At 39.6% G+C, this 19701-nt stretch overlaps 1 protein-coding gene across 1 annotated transcript in view; it reads right to left on the bottom strand.

The window, feature by feature from the left end:
• The window catches only part of SHB (SH2 domain containing adaptor protein B), a 336992-nt gene that overhangs the window by 37424 nt on the left and 279867 nt on the right, over positions 1–19701 (bottom strand). The gene's annotated exons all lie outside the window — the stretch shown is intronic.

The following is a 19701-nucleotide window of genomic DNA, read 5'->3' as shown; positions in this document are numbered from 1 at the left end:
ATGTTTTTTATGGTAGGACCTTTATGCTTAGGTCTTTTATTTATCTGGAATTTACTGTGGTTATGTGGCATAAGATCTTGGTCAAAATCTAATTTCCGTCAGAATGTTTTCCAGTTCTCACTTTTTGTCAATGCCTTCTTTATTCTTAAAAGAAAACACACAACACATAAACAACAACAAATCACTCTTCTCTAGACGTTGCGCTCTCCTGTACTTTGAGGGGTAGGGAGCCTGTAGCCAAGGCCACATGCGGTCCTCTGGGTTCTCAAGTGTGGCTCTTTGACCGAATCCAAACATGTGAAGGCTGCATGTGTTTTTGAGGATGCAGGTTCCCACCCTGGCTAGACTCTCTGATGAGGCCATACACACGACCACTTTCTGGTGTCAGGTATGACAGAGTTGGTTTACTGAGGCAGAAAACATCCACTGTCTTTGGAGCTTGAATTTTCAAAACTTAAGTCATGGAACAACTCTTCCCCTTCCAGACTTCTGGTCACCCCTTCAGTATTAATATTGGCACATTTTCCTCTCTACTTCTATTGAAAAAAAGGAAGGATTCTCCAGGACTCTCATTATGGTTTTTGGGGCTCTCATCTTCCCTGGGATACAGTCTTTTACTGGTCCCTCCCTGCCCTCTCATCCCTCATGTGACATGCAAGCACTGGTCGAATTACAGAATGTTAGCTCTAGAGAAGCACTTGGACATTCTCTAGACCATCTCCCTTATCTTACAGATGAAGAAACTGAGGCCCAGGAAAGTTAAATGACTCAGCAAATTAGGGCTAGAGATTAGCCCTTTCTACTCCCTGTTATCTCTTTTATTATTTTATTTGTACTGTTCTGGTTCCCTCGGGGGAAGTGTTATCTCTTTATAGCGTGCTCTCTGTTTAATAGCCATTCAGCCCTTTTTTTTTTTTTTTTTTTTTTTTTTTTTTACAGATGGAGAAACTGTGGCTCAGATAAAATTGCATTTCATTTTGCTAATGGACTGGCATGGATTTCAGATGACATATACTTTTAAAAAAGTGTTGTTCAGTCATATCTGACGCTTTGTGACCGTATGGACCACAGCATGCCCGGTCCTTCTTTCCTCTACTATCTTTCGAAGTTTGACCAAGTTTGTGTTTGTTGTTTCCTTGACACCATCTATCCATCTCATTCTCTGCTGACCCTTTTTCCTTTTGCCTCCAATCTTTCCCAACATCAGGATCTTTTCCAATGAGTCCCATCTTCTCATTATGTGGCCAAAGTATTTTAGCTTCAGCTTCACTATTATACTCAGTGTATGTTGACACAAAAACAAACACATTTTTTCATGCTCATTGATTAATCTTATATTTTCTTTTTCAACTCTTCTGATTAAAGCAAGAGGTGGTCACTGAGCTGACTTTAATCACTTCCCCTTTCCTTAAAAAACAGAGCAATCTAGACTGTCTTATCTAAGAAGCAGTGGGGTTTATTGCCAAGTACATTGGACTTAAAAGTCCAAAGAGACGGGTTTGAATATACTTGCTCTATCTACTGGTTGTGTAGTGTTGGGTAACTCACTTCACCTCAGTTTAATAAACCTCAGTTTTCTCACCTACAAAAAATGGAAATCCTACATGCCTTATTTATTTCAAAAGGCTGATGTGAGAGTCAAATATCACCACGTATAGAAAGTGACGCATGAATGGGAGTTAATTATTAAGACCAAGTTTGTTTTTCCAGTTCTTAGCTTCCTCTCCCAGGCTAGGACTTGACCTCATTCGTTACATCTCTCCGCAGTTGAGCAAGATGCTGCTTGGTGTGTAGGCTCCCTGGATCAAATATTTAGAGCTGAAAGAGATCTTGGAAGTCATTTGGTGCATTCCCTTCATTTGACTGATAAGGAAACTGAGGCCCAGAGAAGCACTCTGCAGATAAGTATGGCCAAACAGAAGTAAATCTGCCTCTTCAGACTTAAAGGGCCCTAATATTTTTAGTCAAAAGAGGAAGGGATCTGATGTCATTGTACTTAGTTTGTTGACTGATTACACTTTCTGTGAATGGATTTCAGTCAATACATTTTCAGTTCAAACATTCTATCTTCAGAAGGAGGATAAGGCTTTGAGGCACTAGGAAGCAGTTAGGGCTACGTTTTGAGGAAGCAGGGAACCCTTTCTACTGACTATAACATGACTCCATAACCTCTTGGCCTACTTTGGAAATAAAATTTGATTTTCTCTTCTTTGGAATTAAATCAGACTTTGTAGGATTATAGAGTTAGAGTTGGAAGAGACTCTACTGATAATGGGATCACAAACCTCAGAGTCTCAGGACCCAAGCACACAGGAGGAAAGTAGAAGAGCCAAGAACCTGACTGCAAAGTCTTCTAGCTATGACTCCTGTATTCTTCAGATTCAAGCAGTGCCAATGGAATGGACAGATGTCTTATTATTTAGGCTTTCAACTTCAGTGAGGCCATTGATGTAACTGAAGTCCAGTGCTATGATTAAGTGGCCAACAGTGTGTGTCTTGGAGGCAGCAAAGTGGCACAATCAATAATGTTGGGTTTGGAGTTAGTAAGTTTTGGCTGGTAGTTTTTCAGTCACGTCTGACTCTTTGTGACCCCAGTTTTTGTTTGTTTGTTGCTTTTTGTAAAAGACCCTGGAGTGGTTTGCCATTTCTTTTCATTTCATTTCATTTGACAGATAAGGAAACTGAGGCAAACAAGGTTAAATGATTTTCCCAGAGTCACACAGCTCATAAGTGTCTGAGGCCAGATTTGAACTCAGGAAGATGAATCTTCCTGATTCAAGACCTAATGCTCTATCTACTGTGCCAACTAGATGCCCAGAGTTAGGGGGATCGGAGTTCAAATCTAGCCCAATTAATAGCTTTTTGATTTTAGGTAACTTAACCTCTCTCAGCCTCAGTTTTCTCATTTGCCAAATGGGGATTATAATAGCCCCTACTTCATAGAGTTCTTGTGAGGAACTAATGAGATAACATGTAAAGTGCTTTACAAACTCTTAAAAATGTTATATAGATACAGCAATTATGATGATCATTCTTATAAGCACCTGAGCTTTAATCCGAGTTTTATTATTTACTATCTGTAAGATCTTAGGCAAATCTTCTGACTCAGTTTCCTCACCTATAAAACGAGGGTGTTGGCACAGATGACTTTACAATTTTAGATCTGTGATCAATTGTAAGCAGCTGGCTGGCCCAAGATACAACAACATGGAAATTCAGTATGTACAGTGTGTCATGAAGTGTGGCAGACAGAGAGCTCTTCATGGGCATGTATCAATCTATTATGATGGGCCCATCGCACAGCTCGGAGGTGTGGGAGCATACTAATGGTTTTCCTTTTCTTCCTTCCTTCCTTCCTTCCTTCCTTCCTTCCTTCCTTCCTTCCTTCCTTCCTTCCTTCCTTTCTTGTTAAAGGAAAGTTATCATTTTCAGTTAAAATACTCCCTATCATGGCTATGCTAATCCATACTTGTTTCTGATATTCTAACATATATATGTGTCTGTCTGTCTGTGTATCTATCTTACCCTTAAAAGTAGTAGGCACACACTGTGGCAAGTGATTCATGATAGTGCTCTACAGTTGGGTTCATAGAGGTTCACTGAGGAGACTTTTCTAATGAGCTATGAGTGTAAGCACGGCTAAGCCCTTTTACAACCCAGCTTTTAAAATTTGAGCTTCAGAAGAATCTTTCCCATTACAACAGGGGTAGTATGTATAAGTGCTATTTTATATCCTTAACAGCAAGCCAACAGAGGTAAGTATGAAAACGTTCATCATAGACGCAAGAATGAAAATGCTCATCATAGACGCAAGAATGAAAATGCTCATCATTAGCCATGCACATCTGAGGACCAAGGGAGTGGGAAAAGATAACATGGTCTCAGAGACTGTACATATTAAGAAAAGGTAAAGCAGAATTTGATTGTGAAACCAGTCATTTTAGATTCTAGAAGACATAGCATACACAACAGTCATAGTAGGAGGAACACACAATATTTTCTGATGGGTTTTCAGAGCTTTATCCAGATTTTTGAAATTGATTTGAGGGCAAAGATGGTCATAAAAATAGAAATACAGCTTTTCCAGGCACATAGTGGGACATTTTGGACCCTTAAGGCAAACATATGGTTATTCTTGGTTAATTTCAATAGCTTTCCAGCCCTTTTGCAATGCAGGGGCTATTTAGGAGTTGGAGAGAGAGGAAAGGAGGAAAGGAAAGAAAAGAGAAAGAGCAAGAGAGAGAGAGAGAGAGAGAGATGAGAGAGAGGACGAAAAGAGGGAAAGGGAAGCAAAGGAAAGAGGGAAAGGGAGATGGAGAGAGAGGGGAAGGGAGGATAGAGAGGGAAGGAGGGAAGAGGGAGAAAGAAGAGAGAGGGAGGTGAGAGAGAGGAAGAAGGCAAGGGAGGAAGGCAAGAGAGGAAAGGAGGAAGGCAAAGAGAGAACAAAGAAAGAGGGAGGAGAGGGAGGGGGAGAAGGAGAGAAAGACACACGCACATGCAGACACAGAGAGAGATAGAGAATGAGAAAACTGGGTAGTAGTTCTCTCCTGTTTCCGGAGTCCAGCTTCCTCATTCTTGTTTTTTGCACTTTCCCCAAGTGGATCAGAGCCAAAGGAGTAATTAGACCTTAATCTCAAACTCAGTAACTGACCTTTCATCCAATTTGACACTTACTAAGTCCTCCTTACTGTGTATGTGCTAGACTCCAAGTATTGCTTGAGGGGCTGTGGGGGATACAAAAAAATCAGAAGACCTGGTCTTCCCTTCCAAGGAATTTACAACCTTGTAAGGTATATAAGAAGCAGGTTTGAAACAACATAATACTATAAACTAATATTCATTCACCTAACACATAGGTATTCTCTGTGTTCTTTGCTCAGAGCACTCAGCTAAGTTGGGAGGGATACAAAGTTTAGATAAGTTTTGTTCCCTCCCCAAGTGGAATGTAAGTCTTATAGGGGAAGAAGACATAAGGACAGATTACTATGAAGGACATGAAAAGTGTGTAATTAGAAAGATCAACCTCCTCACTAGGTCATAGTGGTAGTGGAATGGTAGACCTCTACATCTCAGGGAGGTTGCTTAGACAGTTGCTACATTCATGACCCTCTCCTTTTCCCTCTAAAAATCTATTTTTTAAAAACACGTATTAGTTAGGATATAGAGGTAGCATGGTGTGGTGGACTGAGTGGTGGCTAGCAGTCAGAAGACTTGTGTTCAAATCCCACCTTTGTCATCTACTAGACTTGTATCCTTGGATAAGTCATTTAACCTCCATCTTGGATAACTCCCTCATTATTATTAATAAAACAGTCGATGAATGTGTGTCTATTAAGTGCCTACTATGTGCTAAACACTGTGCTTTTTAGTACAAAGAATGAACCAAAGAACTTACATTTTAATGAGGGAGACATCAAGGACATATTTGAATATATATATAACTATTAAAAGATCAGAAAGACATACAAAGTAATTAACTACAAGGGAGGGATGGCATTTTTCATGGCTAAGAAAGATCAGGAAGGGCTCCATGATGAATATGGAGCCAGAGGTGCATTTTTAAAAAAATTTATTTATTTTTAGTTTTCAGTGTTCACTTCCATAAGTTTTACATTTTCTCTCCCCCAAGGCAGCATGCAATTTGATACAAGCTCTAGATATACATTTCTATTAAACATATTTTCACATTAGTCATGTTGCATAGAAATATTAGAACGAATGGGAGAAACCATGAGAAAGAAAAACAAAACAAAACAAACAAAAACGCTTCATTTGGTATTCCTACTCCATAGTTCTTTCTCTGGAAGTGGATGGCATTTTCCATCATGAGTGCTTTGTTATTGTTTTAGGACCTTGCATTGCTGAGTAGGATTACAGAGGTGCATCTTAAAGAAAGATGGGAACTCTATGAGGCAGAAATAAGGAGGAAGCACATTCCAGGAACGTAGGTCATGGATGGTGCAAAAGCATGGAGATGGGATATGAAGTACTGTGTGTGAGGAACAGAAAGAAGGCCTGTTTGACTGGAACACTGCGTATGGGAGGGGAAAGGTACAGTATAGTAAGGAAAGATGGATTGGGGCCAGACTGGGGCTTTCAAACCTAAATGGAGGAATTTCTATTTTATCCTGGAGGCAATAGGAAGCCACTGGAGCTGAGTAGGGGAGTGACATGGTCAGGTCTATGGCAGCAGTGTGGAGGATAGCCTGGAGAGGTGGAAAATGAAGCAGAGAACCCAATTAGGAGACCAGTGTAATAATCTAGGTGAGAGGTGATGAGGGCTTGAACTAAGGTGCTTGCCATATGAATGGAAAGTCCATGGTCTGGGAGGTGAGTCTGCATTGGCACACTCCAAGTTCCTTCCCTTCCTTGGTGAAATTGCAGCTATTTCCTGGATTTATGTGTACTACTATGGAAATTCCTTCTGAATATCCTCTAAAATGTCAATCACAAATCAGAGGTAGAATAAAACTAAATTAAAGGTAGAACAAAAAATATTTCCAGTATGTTCAACAATTTGCTTCTAGGTGTGAGTTCTTTGATAATGAGTCATGGAGGTATTGATCACAGAATCAGTGTCCATTTGGAAGAAGGTAAATAGATCATAAATTTAGGGAGTCCCAGTCAAAGCGATTCCTTAGGAAACTGAGCTAAAGGACTTGCTTGTTTAAGTAAACACTGATACTTAAATGGTTGTTGTTGAAATGAAATTCTGGCAACACCAACTGGATGTTGAACGCTTTCTATTTAGGACTTCAATTCAAGTGAGTATGGTTTGTTGTTTGTGGAACAGAAGTCTACTTGGCTTAGATAAAAGAGCTAAGTTTGTATCTTGCTTTTCTTCATGATTATACAGAAGACACAAGTGAAATTTATGGGAATTTTCCACTTTCACCAACAATCTATTTTGGGGGTAAGAGGGTAGTATAGCTTCATGTTAATAGTTAATAAGCATCTATCTCAGTATCCATGGCCAAAATTTAATGTGAAGACTGATTCAGCAAGTCTTTTTTTTTTCTTTTTTTGGCAATTAGAGATAGCTGTCCTTAACCTTCTCCACATCTCCTTCCTTGGTTAGTCAGAGGTTGCCATTTTCACCAAAGGGAAAGCCTTTTATGATTGAGTAGAAAGAGCCATGGGTTGGGAGTCAGAGGACCTACATTTGAACCACAGCTCTGTGGCTAATGACTTACATGACCACGGTCAAGTTACTTGACCTCTCAGTTTGTCTCATCTGTGAAATGGAGGGATTAGATGAGTTGGAAGGTCCCTAACATTTGGGAAGTGTAGATGTGACACTCAGACTAAACTCTCTGGAAGAGGTGGCAGGTCCCCTTACTGCATGCTGCTGCCTTCTGCTCTTCCCACCCCCAAATCCTAGCCCCATTACTCAAACACCCCAGTCCCAGATAGATGACTTTTGCAGAAATATCTATTTTAAAATATCTTGTTAGCAAGATGTTACAAATGTAGTTGAAGGTTTTTCCCTCCCCTTATTTCAAGAAGCCTCAAAGCAAAGAAACTAGAGTATGTGTTTCTTGGCTCCAGGGCATGCTGTTGAAAGTTTCCCTTTACAAGTGAACAGATTTAAGACATCTTGGAAGATTTACATGGACTAATATGAGATAATGGAAAACCCACTACGGGTAGACTTGGGAAGGCTCTACAACCCAACATAACTGAAGGGTTCTCTGCATTGCTCTGAGAATTGATAGAAGCCTGCAAAAGTAAACTGGGTCTCAGAAAAAGGACAAGTTTTGTACACATAGATTGTTCAAATCAGGTTTTAGGGCTGTGCCATGCTGTCAGAACAGTGGGGAACATTCCTTCCTGGAATTCCAAAACTTGTTTTAGTGTTTCCCCTTCCTGTGCTGTGATCCTGTTTGCTGATGATACAACCTCCTCCAGATCCACTCAACCTACTTTCACCCTCTGCTGGCTGGGCCTTCTCACAAGTGGGAGATGTTTTAGCATACACAAATGAGCAGGCCAACAGACAGAAGCCAACAGATGATCCACACTGATGTGGGATATACCTTAGAATGGCCTATTTTTTTCCTGACTAAATGAATTCAGTAAGGAAGCAGCCTCCAGATGCTCACCATTTGAAGTGGTACACAATGTGGTATGGTGATATAGTGTGGTGAGTAATAAATAATAAGTGATACAAGTAAGAGGGACTGGGAGGGAATCATTCTTGAAGCCACGGAAGAATGGTATGTCTTATTCAAGGCAAACAATTACAGTTTAGACATTTCTAAATGAGGAAGAGAAGGCAGATCTCTCCTTTTCTCCACAGAAATGAGGAATAACTCAGCCAATAAGCACTTATTAAGCGCTTACTATCAAAAGACAGTTCTTGTCCTCAAGGAGTTTATAATCGAATGGGGAAGACAATATGCAAACAACTGTGTACAAACAAGCTGTATACAGGATAGCTAGGGAATAACTAACAGAGATAATGCACTAGAATTAAGAGTTATTGAGAAAGATTTCCTGGAGAAGGGGAGATTTTATTTGGGACTCAAAAGGAAGCCAGGATGTCAGTAAGTCAGAAGCATGGATGGGAAAAAGATGGTTTCAGTAGTGAGGACCTAAGAATCTGAACATTTTCTTTCCTCTCATTCATTCTTTCTCCTTAAGTAGTATTTCTCTTCCTTCTAACTGCTCTAACAATTGGAAGCGCTCTACCTTTCCTCTTTCGGTCCCCTAGGCCTCAAGGGCCTTGCTTGCTAGGCAACTAGTCTCTTTGGCTGGGCTAACCCTAGCCTCAGCCAAGTGCTACAGTGAAGACGGATTATTGAATGCTGAACTTTAAATTTCATCAGAGTTCTTTCAGTCATGTGAAATAAATGAAACAATAATAAAATTTTCCATAGAATAAATATTAAAACAAACATAATGTACTATTCTGGGGATTTCCATTTAATGTCAAATTTAATTAGAAAAAAAAACTTCTGTTTTTAATCTATTTCAAGCTGACTTAGAAAGCAGTGCGGGTCTGCCTCTGGATTCATGAGGCCCTGACTATATGGCTTCCACTTAGTTAATAAGTTGGGGAAAATGTGCCTAAAGGCTATTTTTCTGTATTAAATCAACTCTCCTAAAGGTGTACTGTTGGTAATAAATTTTCTGATAATGAAAGTGTGGTCCGTGCTCTTACACACCACAGGCCAAGTAAGGAAATCAATACATTATGTAACGGAGGGCCTATGATTTAGCAGGTATTGGCAGTAAATTACCCAGGGGCTTTTCTTTCACAGTTTGTCATCAGGCTGGGCAGGAAAGAAATATTTATGGTTTGATATTTATAGGAAATCGGCAAGTACCAAACATAGCAGCTTTGGCACTGTGTAAACATGCCTTTGCTGCATCTTCTGTTTTTTGTTGTTTTAAAATTATTAAGATATAGTGCTTTATCAAAAACTGTGGTCTACTTTGTAGGAATCTGCTCTCAAGTAGGTGTTCATAATAAGTTTGCTGTTCTTTTTTACATAAAATACCTAAAAGGGATTTAGCAATCAGTTAACCAACAAGGATTTAATAAGTACCACTATGTGTCAAGTACTGTGATAGGTGCTAGGTTTTCTGGGAAGATTTCTTCCATTTATAATTGGTTGATGTTGGTGATGAAGATGGCAATTATTATTTTAACAAACACAACTTTCTAGTTAAATTTAACACCAAGCTGACGGTGACAACTCAGGAAAGAAATCAAATGTTTCTATCCTGCTTTAATCTTTGAATGGATATTCAAAATTCTACTTTTCCTTAAGGGACCCCTGCCATGACAAAAATGCTAATTCTAAACTTAGGTGAAAACCAAAAGCGGATGCATGCATCATATTAAAAAAATAAACAATGAAAAAATTTCCTCTTCCGGAGATGGTTCAATGGCAAAGAAACCTTCCCTTCACATTTCTATCACCCCTGGACTAAAAACAGCTCTTTGGATGGTGACTGAAAAAGAACTGGTTTGTTAGAGTTCCTGATATTTATAATGAGAAGATAAAGAGAATGAGAACATGACCTTGGAGGGATGAGGACTGGTGACTGCGTGGTGAATATCATAAAGGATTCAGAAGAGGGAACTGGGAGTGGGTGGTAGGTAGGAGGTGGGAACTGGAAACTGGGAGAGAAAAATGAAGTTGGCAAACAGTATAAGTAAAGGGGAATCTTTCTAATGAAGTGAAGCTTAGGCAGCATGATAGCCAGAAAAGACTGAATAAGAGAGTGCCGAGAAGTCTCACCTGGTATTCAGCTATGTACCAGGAAAGAGAAAGATCAATTTAGGAATTTTTACAGTGGAAGACCAGGGGGTTATTTCCTCTGAAAATGGCAGATGGCAGCTTGCTTATCTCTCACAATTTCCCAACATGGACCCTCTAGTCTGAAGCTTTGATCTTTCGTCAACCATTCTACATGGAAGCTCTGAGTGGTGTATGAAGTTTCCCCTTAGCGTCTATAGCTTAGAAAATTTGGATTAGATTAGATTAGATTTTGCAAATCACTTAGTTTCTCTGGATTTCAGCTTTCTCATCTGCAAAATGGAGTCAACATCTACACAACTTACCTTATGGAATGATTCATTTATGGAACATTTCTTAAACATGCTAAAGAAACTTGGGATAGGAAGTTTATAAAATCTTTCCTTTCAAGTAATTAACATTCCTTTGAGGGTGCAGAGTGATATAGCATGTATGGAGATTAACACTGCACAAACTTGGATGTAAAAGGGACAAAGGAGAGATCCTGACAAAATACTCTGGGAAAACTGAAGGGGGGAAAAGGAAAAAATGAAAGAAAGAAAGAAAGAGAAAGAGAGAAAGTAAGAGAAAAGGAAAGAAAGAGGGGAAGAAAGGGTTAAGAGAAGAAGACAAGCTTTTATGATACCAGAGTTGAGAATTCATGGAAGAGATAAGGGGGGAAATGTATTCCAGTAGATAACTTACTAAATCACAAGCCCTTCCTTACATAATGTATTGATTTCCTTACATGACCTGTGGTGTGTAGAAGCAGAGGACCAACATTTTCATTATCAATGAATTTCTACAGAAATTCACATGAAGTCCAAACAACTTGGCAGTCCAATTTTCCTGGAATCATATATTAAGGTGAGTATGTAAGCTCCTTGAGGCCAGAGACTCTTGTTTTTGTCTGTGTAGTTCTACTTGTAGCACAGAACTTCCCACATGGTAGGTGGTGATGAAGTGACTAATGTGAAATAAATCGAGAAAGGTAGGTGGAAGTCATCATGTCATGGAGAGCTTTAAATGAGAAGATAATGAATTTGCATTTTATCTTAGAGGCAATAGTGAGCCACTTAAGGATCATTTTTGATCAGAGGAATTCCTTGGACACATCTGTGTTTTTAGAAAGATTATTTCGGCAGCTAGGCAGTATAAGGTTTGGAAAGGAGATGGATCCATTTTAAGAGGTTGATAAAATAGAAAAGGGAGAGATGATGAGCAGAGGTCTCAAAACATGTGGCCCACAACACACTCAAGTGCATCCTGAATAAAATGTAATTGGGAAGTATTTAACAAAACAAATATACGACAAAACAGATAACATTACATTTAAAAATGAAGTCAATAGGCAGCCCACAGAGATCCTTTCATACAGTCTAGTAGGCCCTGTTTCTATTTGAGTTTGACACCACTGATGACAAGGGCCTGAACTAGCCACTCAACAAGGCAAGAAACATTTTTTAAGTGCTCATTATGTACCAGACACTACGATCATTTAAATGTAAAGGACATATATGAAAAATGTTGTGGAGATAGAATTGGCAAGATGTGACCACTGACTGGATACAGGGGGTGGGGGAAGAGTCATGGATGATTCACAGACAATGAATCTGGATGACTAAGGGAATTCCAAACAGAAATTGGCAAGTCTGAAGGAGGGTTTAAGGATGAAGATGAATGATGTGTGGGGAATGCTGACTTTAAGATGCCAATGGAACATCTAGGTGGAGATATCTAGTAGGTAGTTGGTTATGTGAGACTATAGTTCAGAAGAGAGATCAGGGTGTACAGATTTTGAAATCTGCATAGAGATAATAATGGAACTCATCAGAATAGATGAACTCACTAAAAGAAGAGAGAGAAAAGAAGAGGGATTGAGGACAATGAACCTTGGGAGACATACCAATGCTTTGGAGGAAGAACATAGACAATGATACAGCAAAGGAGGCAGAGAAGTGATCAGAGGGGATAGGAGAACCAAGGTAGTGTCATGAAAGGCCAGATGGGAAAGAGGAGGAAAAAGATCCAGGAGAAATGGATGGAGGTGGGAGGGGGAAGAGGAGGTGGATGACAATCGAAAGCTACAGAGAGCTCAAGTATGATAAGGAATGAGAAAAAGGTCATTGAAATTTAGCAGCTAAGAGATCATTATTTGTGGGATCACCTTGGAAAGAGCATTTTCAGTAGAATTATGAGGTCAGAAACCTAAGGGAGGTGAAGAAATAGTGAGTCTAGATGACTAGCAGTTCAGCTGCAAAAGGGAGAAGAAATATAAGATGGTAGCCTGAGGGGAAGGCAGAATTAAGTAAAGATCATTTTTTTAAAAAGTTTGAGGGAGAGCTGGGGTGTGTGTATGTATGTGTATATATATACAAATATACGTGTGTGTATATATATATGTATAAGTATATATGTAAAATCTATGGTGATACACATACACATAGATATACAAGTATACCTACATGTATACACATATACACAGATAAGCATATGGCAGGGAGAGATTGCAAATGAGAGGAAGGGAATGATGGAAGATATTACTCTCCTGAACAGGACAGAAGGGAATTGATTTGAGGGCACAAGGGTAGGTTTGGTCTTAGAAGGAGAAGAAATGATGCCAAAGCTTTGCTCCAAAGCCTTGAAAATGGAAACAAAGATGGTGGGGATGGTGATATCAAGCAGTTTTGAGGTGTGGAGGAGAGGAGCTTGGAGAATACACATGAAATGGTCTTGATTATAGCTATGTCTCAGAACATGTAAAAATATTGGTGAACAAGAACAAGTAGTTGGGGGCGGTGAGGTAGAGGGGTGAACTTGAAGTCAGGAAGATCTGAGGTCAAATCCCACCTCTGACCCTTAATAGTTGCATGACCCTGGGCAAGTAACTTCATGTCTCTCAGCCTAAGTTTCTTCATCTTTAAAATGAGAATAATAATATCACTGACCTTACAAGAGTTGTTGTGAGGACCACATGAGATAAAATGTAAATCACTTCATAATCCTTAAGGTGATATATAAAGCTAACCATTGTTATTACTGTTATTATTCAGGATTAGCCTGGAAAAAGTCTAGTTAATTTATAGTATAACTGAAATATTATAGACAAAAAAAAAAGAGAAAAAGAGGGAGAAAAAAGTATGGTGGAGGGAAGAAAAGCACTGAGTCAAACCCAGAAGACTTAGATCTGAATCCTGACTTTGCCCTTTCATTACTTAAGAGCTTAGGGCCTCAGTTTCCCCACTGGATATACCAGATATATCTGGATATATCCAGAGGCAGCTGGACACGATGATCTTTGAAGCTGTCCTTTTCTATTTCTGACATGCTGTGATTCTGTAACCCCATAGGATAGTGGCAGTTGGTGGACTGACTTACACAGAAAGTATAAATTATATTCAGCTACACTGTAGGCTAAAATGACTTCTGTGGGCTGCACTGGAAGCCTAATCATAAATTATAAGACTGTCTCTTACGGAGACAATGTGCTTTTTAAATTCCAGAAGAAAATGTGTCCTAAATTCCAAACAACTGATCTACAATACAGCCATTTTGTAAGCTGGAAACTGTCCAGTTATAGCAAATACAAAAAAGGGTTGTTTATTAAAAACCATTTTATTGAGCTGGTTATAATGATTTCCATTCAGGGACTAATTGTGTAGAACAAGAGCCTTTGATAGAAGTCACTTCACCTCTTAGTGCTCCAGGCAATTCTCTAAGCAGTAAAGGTGGTGATGATTGGCATTGGTGGAGGAAGTTTCTTCCTCTGAGGGTTCCCTATATCAATGAAATCACAGGTCCAGACCCTCTCCTTAAGTAATAATTTTAACTGCTGGTTCCCTTAATTGCAGTTAAGTAGAAAGAAGGAAGACTTGTGGGTTCTTCTGGGAAAAACCAATAAAGAGGTTGGTGAAGTTGCTTTTATCTTGTGTCCAAAGGTAACCAGAAATATCATTGCATGAAATACTTGTTTACTTCTCCTTGTACTGCTCACAGCTGAGAATAGGCAGACTAACCACTGTGAAAATAGCTAGTATTCTCACAGGCCAACTTTGGTTTCAGAGGATGAAGAAATAAAGAAAATCTATGAAAAAGCTGAGAAGAACTTTTAAACCAAGTCAATCGTTGCTTTGATATCTGGTGCAACATAAAGACAGACACCAAAACCTATGCTGGAACATGTGGTTCAGGACCAAGAAATGAAAGGCCAAAGGTCAGCTGAATCCTCATAAGTCTCATGCCCAGGCATCACGAGTATTTTATTTAACAAAGGCATTGGAAGACTCTGGACACAGTGAATAAACACATCACTGAAAAAAAATGAAACTGACTACATTTTAATGGGCAGGAAACGAGGGATTAAAGGTGTACTAGTCACTTCAGATGCAGCTGCTGGTCAGATTATTGACTGGCAGAAGCAAAATTGGAAGAAAAAGACAAGAAGACGCTGCATATGACTATGGGAGAACCACCCAACCTGTTTAAATAAGTTGCTGCAGGAGCAATCCAGAAGGCATTCCCAACTAGAAGAAGCTATGACTTTTAGGCAGAGCCCAATACCTGTGAACATCTTCCTGACTTTTCTGCATTAGAGGAGGGTAAGGTACCTCTATGGCTCTGTCAGATACAACTCGCCTCCGTGGGCTGGACTGGTCCATGGCCAGCAAGGAAGAAAAGATGTTTTAAGAGCAGGCATAATGATCTAGGTCCCTCCTAGATCACTCCCTTGTGAGGCAGAGGGGCTTGTGTAGCTCAGTGAAACTATGAGCTATGCCATGCAGGATTATCTAAGATGGACAGGTCATAGAGGACAGTTCTGTGACTGATTAACTGGAGAAGGAAATGGCAAACCACTCTTATGTACTTGCCAAGAAAACCCCATGGACAATATTTCCTGGAGTGAGTGCTATGGTTCATTGGGTCATGAAGAGTTGGACGTGATGGAACAACAACAAATGTTTTAGCTCTTGGTGAGCTTCATAAGGTACTTGGTTCAAAATGAAATTAATCAAGCAAATGTGAGGAAGAGACTATACGATGCTTATAGATGTAGCAGGGCTGAGTCTACATTTTCTATGTCTTTTTCTCACCTCCAACTCCTGTCTGCTCTTATTCCTTACCAACCCTTCCCCCCATCCCATTTTGTTGTCATTTCCCAATAATCTTCATAGCTTCTTGCTTGTGGCTGTCAGCAGCTACAAATCCAGATTAATTACATAACCAAACTCCAACCTGTCTACTGCTTGACAACCATCTCTTTTGCTCTATAAATCAATGAGGGTCCAAAATACCACATCCATACACATATCCATGATGGAATGCAGACAATCAACTCATTCCATTCCTCTTTTCAGCCTTGAGCGGGGAAAAAAAAAAACAAACCAAAAACAAATTTGTCAATTGAGCAAAAAGTGCTGGGAGCAAACTCAACACAAAACCATTACTACTCTGAAACTGTATTTAAATAAAACTATATTTAAATAACAGGATGTCATTAAATTATTAGGACAACACGCCGCTGTGCGTGCTCTACAAATTGGCCTGCTGTGACAGCCATCCTCTTTTCAAATTCCTTCCTTAAGGAGCCAAGATTGTTTTTCTACCACCCCTAGGGCACAAATGACAAGATTCACCTGGCATTAAGTCTGGAACTGGGGACCAGCCTCTATCAGAACACTTTCTAAAGGACAATGGAGGACAAAAGTCAGGCTGAGCCTAGCCCATCACTCCTCTCTCCTATCTGTGATATCTGCTCCACCCTAAATACCTTCTGGGACTTTTCAGAACAGATGAAATCAAATCCTCTTGGAACCTTATTCCTCTTTGACAGCTGCATCAGTCAGGGGGTGCAGAAGTGGGGATAAGCTCTGTGCATTTGATTTAATTCCCTGAATAAAGGGGATGGGTGAGAGGAAGGAAATAATCAAGGGTCAGAGAAATTCCTGTCATCTTCCTCACTCTACCTTGGAACAGATTAAAGCTGGGAAAGGAGAAACCATGATTAATTTAATTAAAAATAAGCAGCGTATTTTTCTCTGCTGCTATATTTACTGCGTCTTCACTATCCGAAAGGAAAAAAAAAATCTTGTCAGGAGGACCAATGGATACATGTTCTACCGGGAGAACAAAACAATACCAACAAGCACTGAACAATTAACAGACGGCCTTTTAACGGACTACCACAGTCTTGAATGAGCAGGCCTCTGTCTCCAAAGGTCAGTAATTAACTGGGCAGAGTGATATTTCTGCTGAAACCTGAGAAATCTCCAATTCCTATTCTCCAAAAGGACAGAAGGCCATTACTGCAGTTTTGAGAGAGGCCTCGCTTAGCAATCATGGGGAACAATGACGCACACTGTGGAGAACCAGGATAGGCCAGAAGATAGGCCAAGTGATGGAAGGCTAAAATTATGATATGGCTAACAGAAGATAAAACCAGGCAGGGAAGCAGTTATTAAGCTTTCCCTAAGCATACTTTTGTCCAAGCTGAATAAACATCATGATAATCCCTGAGCATATGAAGAGATAGAGATGGTGAGAGGGCAAATGGGAGAGACACTTCTCTGAAGATAGACTGAGAAGTAATGGCAGGTTTGAAATGAAGCATGTAAGGCCATGGGCAGTTTTTCTGAAGATCTTTCTGACTTAGAAAGGGTCTAACATCCTGAGTGAAATATTACTAACGAGTGCTGCCTCCTCTAAAATTGTTAAAGAAATCTAAACTTAAAAACAAAACAGATTTTATGTGTACCTTTTATTTATTACCTAGATTCCCCTCCCTCCCCCAGTCCTTTCATGAAAAATTTTTTAAAAAAATTTTGAGTTCTAAATTCTGTCCCCCTCCCTTCTTGAGCAATGTAATCTAAGTTATACCAATGTGATCACGCAAAACATATGAAAAATTTTTTAAAAAGGAAAGAAAGATGATAGAGGAAAAATAGAAACAAATCAGCAAAACTGATCAATATATTGAAAAAAAATCTGTTATTATTTCTATACCTGTGGACCTGCCAGTCAGCTTCACAAACAAGTGAGGGTGTGGGAGAAGAGGTAGAAAATTAAATTTTTGATACATCTTAATTGTGTAGAAGAAAGAACTTATGGGTCCAGAGAACTATGCTCAAGTCATTACTAGCTGTTTGACCTTAGGCAAATTACTTAAGTTCTAAGAGCATCAATAAAAATGATCTGTAAAAATCACTGTAATTATGTAAAAATTAAAAAAAAAACTGTAAAAAAATCATCTGTAAAATATGGGGTTGGAGAACAGATTTCTAAGGGGCCACCTGGCCCTGACAGCTGATGATTCTCTTGTGGTCAGAATTTCTCATTGCTCTAATATAAAAACAGGGAATGATTCCTTTCCAAGGAAGGGAGCCCACACTGTGACTCTCCAGGGAAGCTGTGCTTCAAGTAAAATAAAACCAAGTGTCTAAGTGAAGGCCAATGTAGAATCTTGCCTAAATAACTCCTTTTGGGTGGCAACCAACCAGAAAGAGATGGAATGAAATGAGAAAGCAATGGGGAGTGACCCAAAGTTCGTTTTGCCAATCCTTTCTCCCCTTCATGTTAAATCCCAAAGTCTTTGAAGTGTGATTTAATTCATATGTTCCTTATTCCTTTGCAGAAAAACTTATCAAAATCATACTTGCTAAAAGTGATTCAATATCCCAAAGCCCCTGAAGAACCTTTTTAATGAGCCTTTTAAAGACTTTTCAACCCCCTCTCCCCCTTTAGTTTTTCTTAAAGGCAGGAAACTGAGTCTTTGGTTTTTTGGCCAAGTGTCAATGAGCTTCAAATGCTCAGGGTTCCTGATATGCTCAAACCCCGCTTTCCTGAAGTCAGGGTAAATTCCACCTTGGTGATCTTCAGTGATTACATGGATGATGCCAGCCTCAACATCTCTATCTCAGTTCGCAGAAGTGGATACCCTTGGCATGTAGAGAAACACAAAGTTTTATGTTGTTTCTTCCAGGAGAATATAAGCTTCTTGAAGACAAGAGGCCATTTGGTTTTTGTCTCTGTATCCCCAGCTACTATTAAAGTGCCTGGTAACATAGCAAGGGTTTAATGATAAATGCTTGTTGAATTGAACTGAAATGAAATGGGATTAGTCCTTCTCAAAATGCTGGCAAGAAGTGGATTAACAGAAAGGGCTAAGAGTTTAAAATATGTAGACAGGGCCAAAAAAAAAGAAAAAGAATTAACTGCTGCAACATCTTTTGTAATTTCTGGCCTTTGTACTGCTACATCCTTTTCTTATTACATGTATAATGATATGGTTTTACTTCTTAGAACTTTGTAACTGCAATGCTATCTTTCCTCATTCAGAGGAACAGAAATAAATCAAAATTACTTGCAATGGAATATGTACACAATTATACATAGCTATGTTAATAAGTAAGGCCTTTATTCTCATGGTTGCTATATTAGCATTCTGGAAGTTCATTTCTTCTCCTCTCTACAGTGAGTTAGCATTTTACATTTTCCAAGGGGGAAAAAAAGCCCTAAGGGCCACTCTGTGGCCTTTGACTCCTTAGCTGAGAGAGCTACCCAAGGCTAGTCACTTGGCAGTAACTGCCACACCAGTAGGTGTGTACCTTCTAAGTGTTAACTGTCCCTTGTTTATTTCCATACCTACAGGCAGCTGACAAGAGCTCTATTTTTCCCAATAACTTTAGAGGTAGCTTCCGTCTGGGCTCAGATGGCCCCCTAGTACCTGGCATCATAGATAGGACCATCCACAACCATATTGTGGAAAGAAGGGATGAGAGGTTTGGATTAATTCTTTAACAATTAAAGAGGAGGAAGAAGAAGTGTTTGGAACATGGTGGCTGGTGGGAAGGGTTAGAGTGGGTGTGTGTGTGTGTGTGTGTGTGTGTGGTCAGCGAAGGAGGAATAAAGGTGGAATTCTGGACTTGAACAGGTTAAGGGTGAAAAGTAGTTATTGCCCTCACTGCTCTATATCCCCTAGAAACACCGTTCCATTTACCTTCTCCAACAGTACCACAAAGCTAACAGCAGGAATCTGCTTTCAGGCCCAGCCCCTGCATTAAAATGGCAAGAGAGCACAGAAAATTGTTTGAATTCCAGTGTCAAAAAGCTTAAATGGTATTTGCAGGATAGGAAAAACCACCACCCTTCTCAGTCAGGCTGGAAGTATTTGATAACACACCCTTAGCTTCTAGTGGGCTAAGGCAGAATCCCAAATAGAAGGTTAATTCAATCACCATTAAGGGCCTCAAGAGATTAACTGCAGGATATTAGTCACACATCCAGTTCACTGCTTCATTCTCCTTAAAATTCTCATTATCAAGCCCATGCCAAAACCCAGAGGAACTGGAAACTGGATATGGCTGAGCTGGAACCCTTGCTGCTGCCCTAAAATAGAGAAGCACTTCTTACTTTAAAAGAAGGGCTGCTTGCTGAAATATTTAGAATTTTCCTTTCCTTA

The sequence above is a fragment of the Notamacropus eugenii genome, chromosome 3 (genome assembly GCF_028372415.1).
Source record: "Notamacropus eugenii isolate mMacEug1 chromosome 3, mMacEug1.pri_v2, whole genome shotgun sequence".
Lineage (NCBI taxonomy): Eukaryota > Metazoa > Chordata > Mammalia > Diprotodontia > Macropodidae > Notamacropus > Notamacropus eugenii.
Note: the sequence above shows the minus strand (reverse complement) of the source record. Positions and strands in the feature narration are given on the sequence as shown.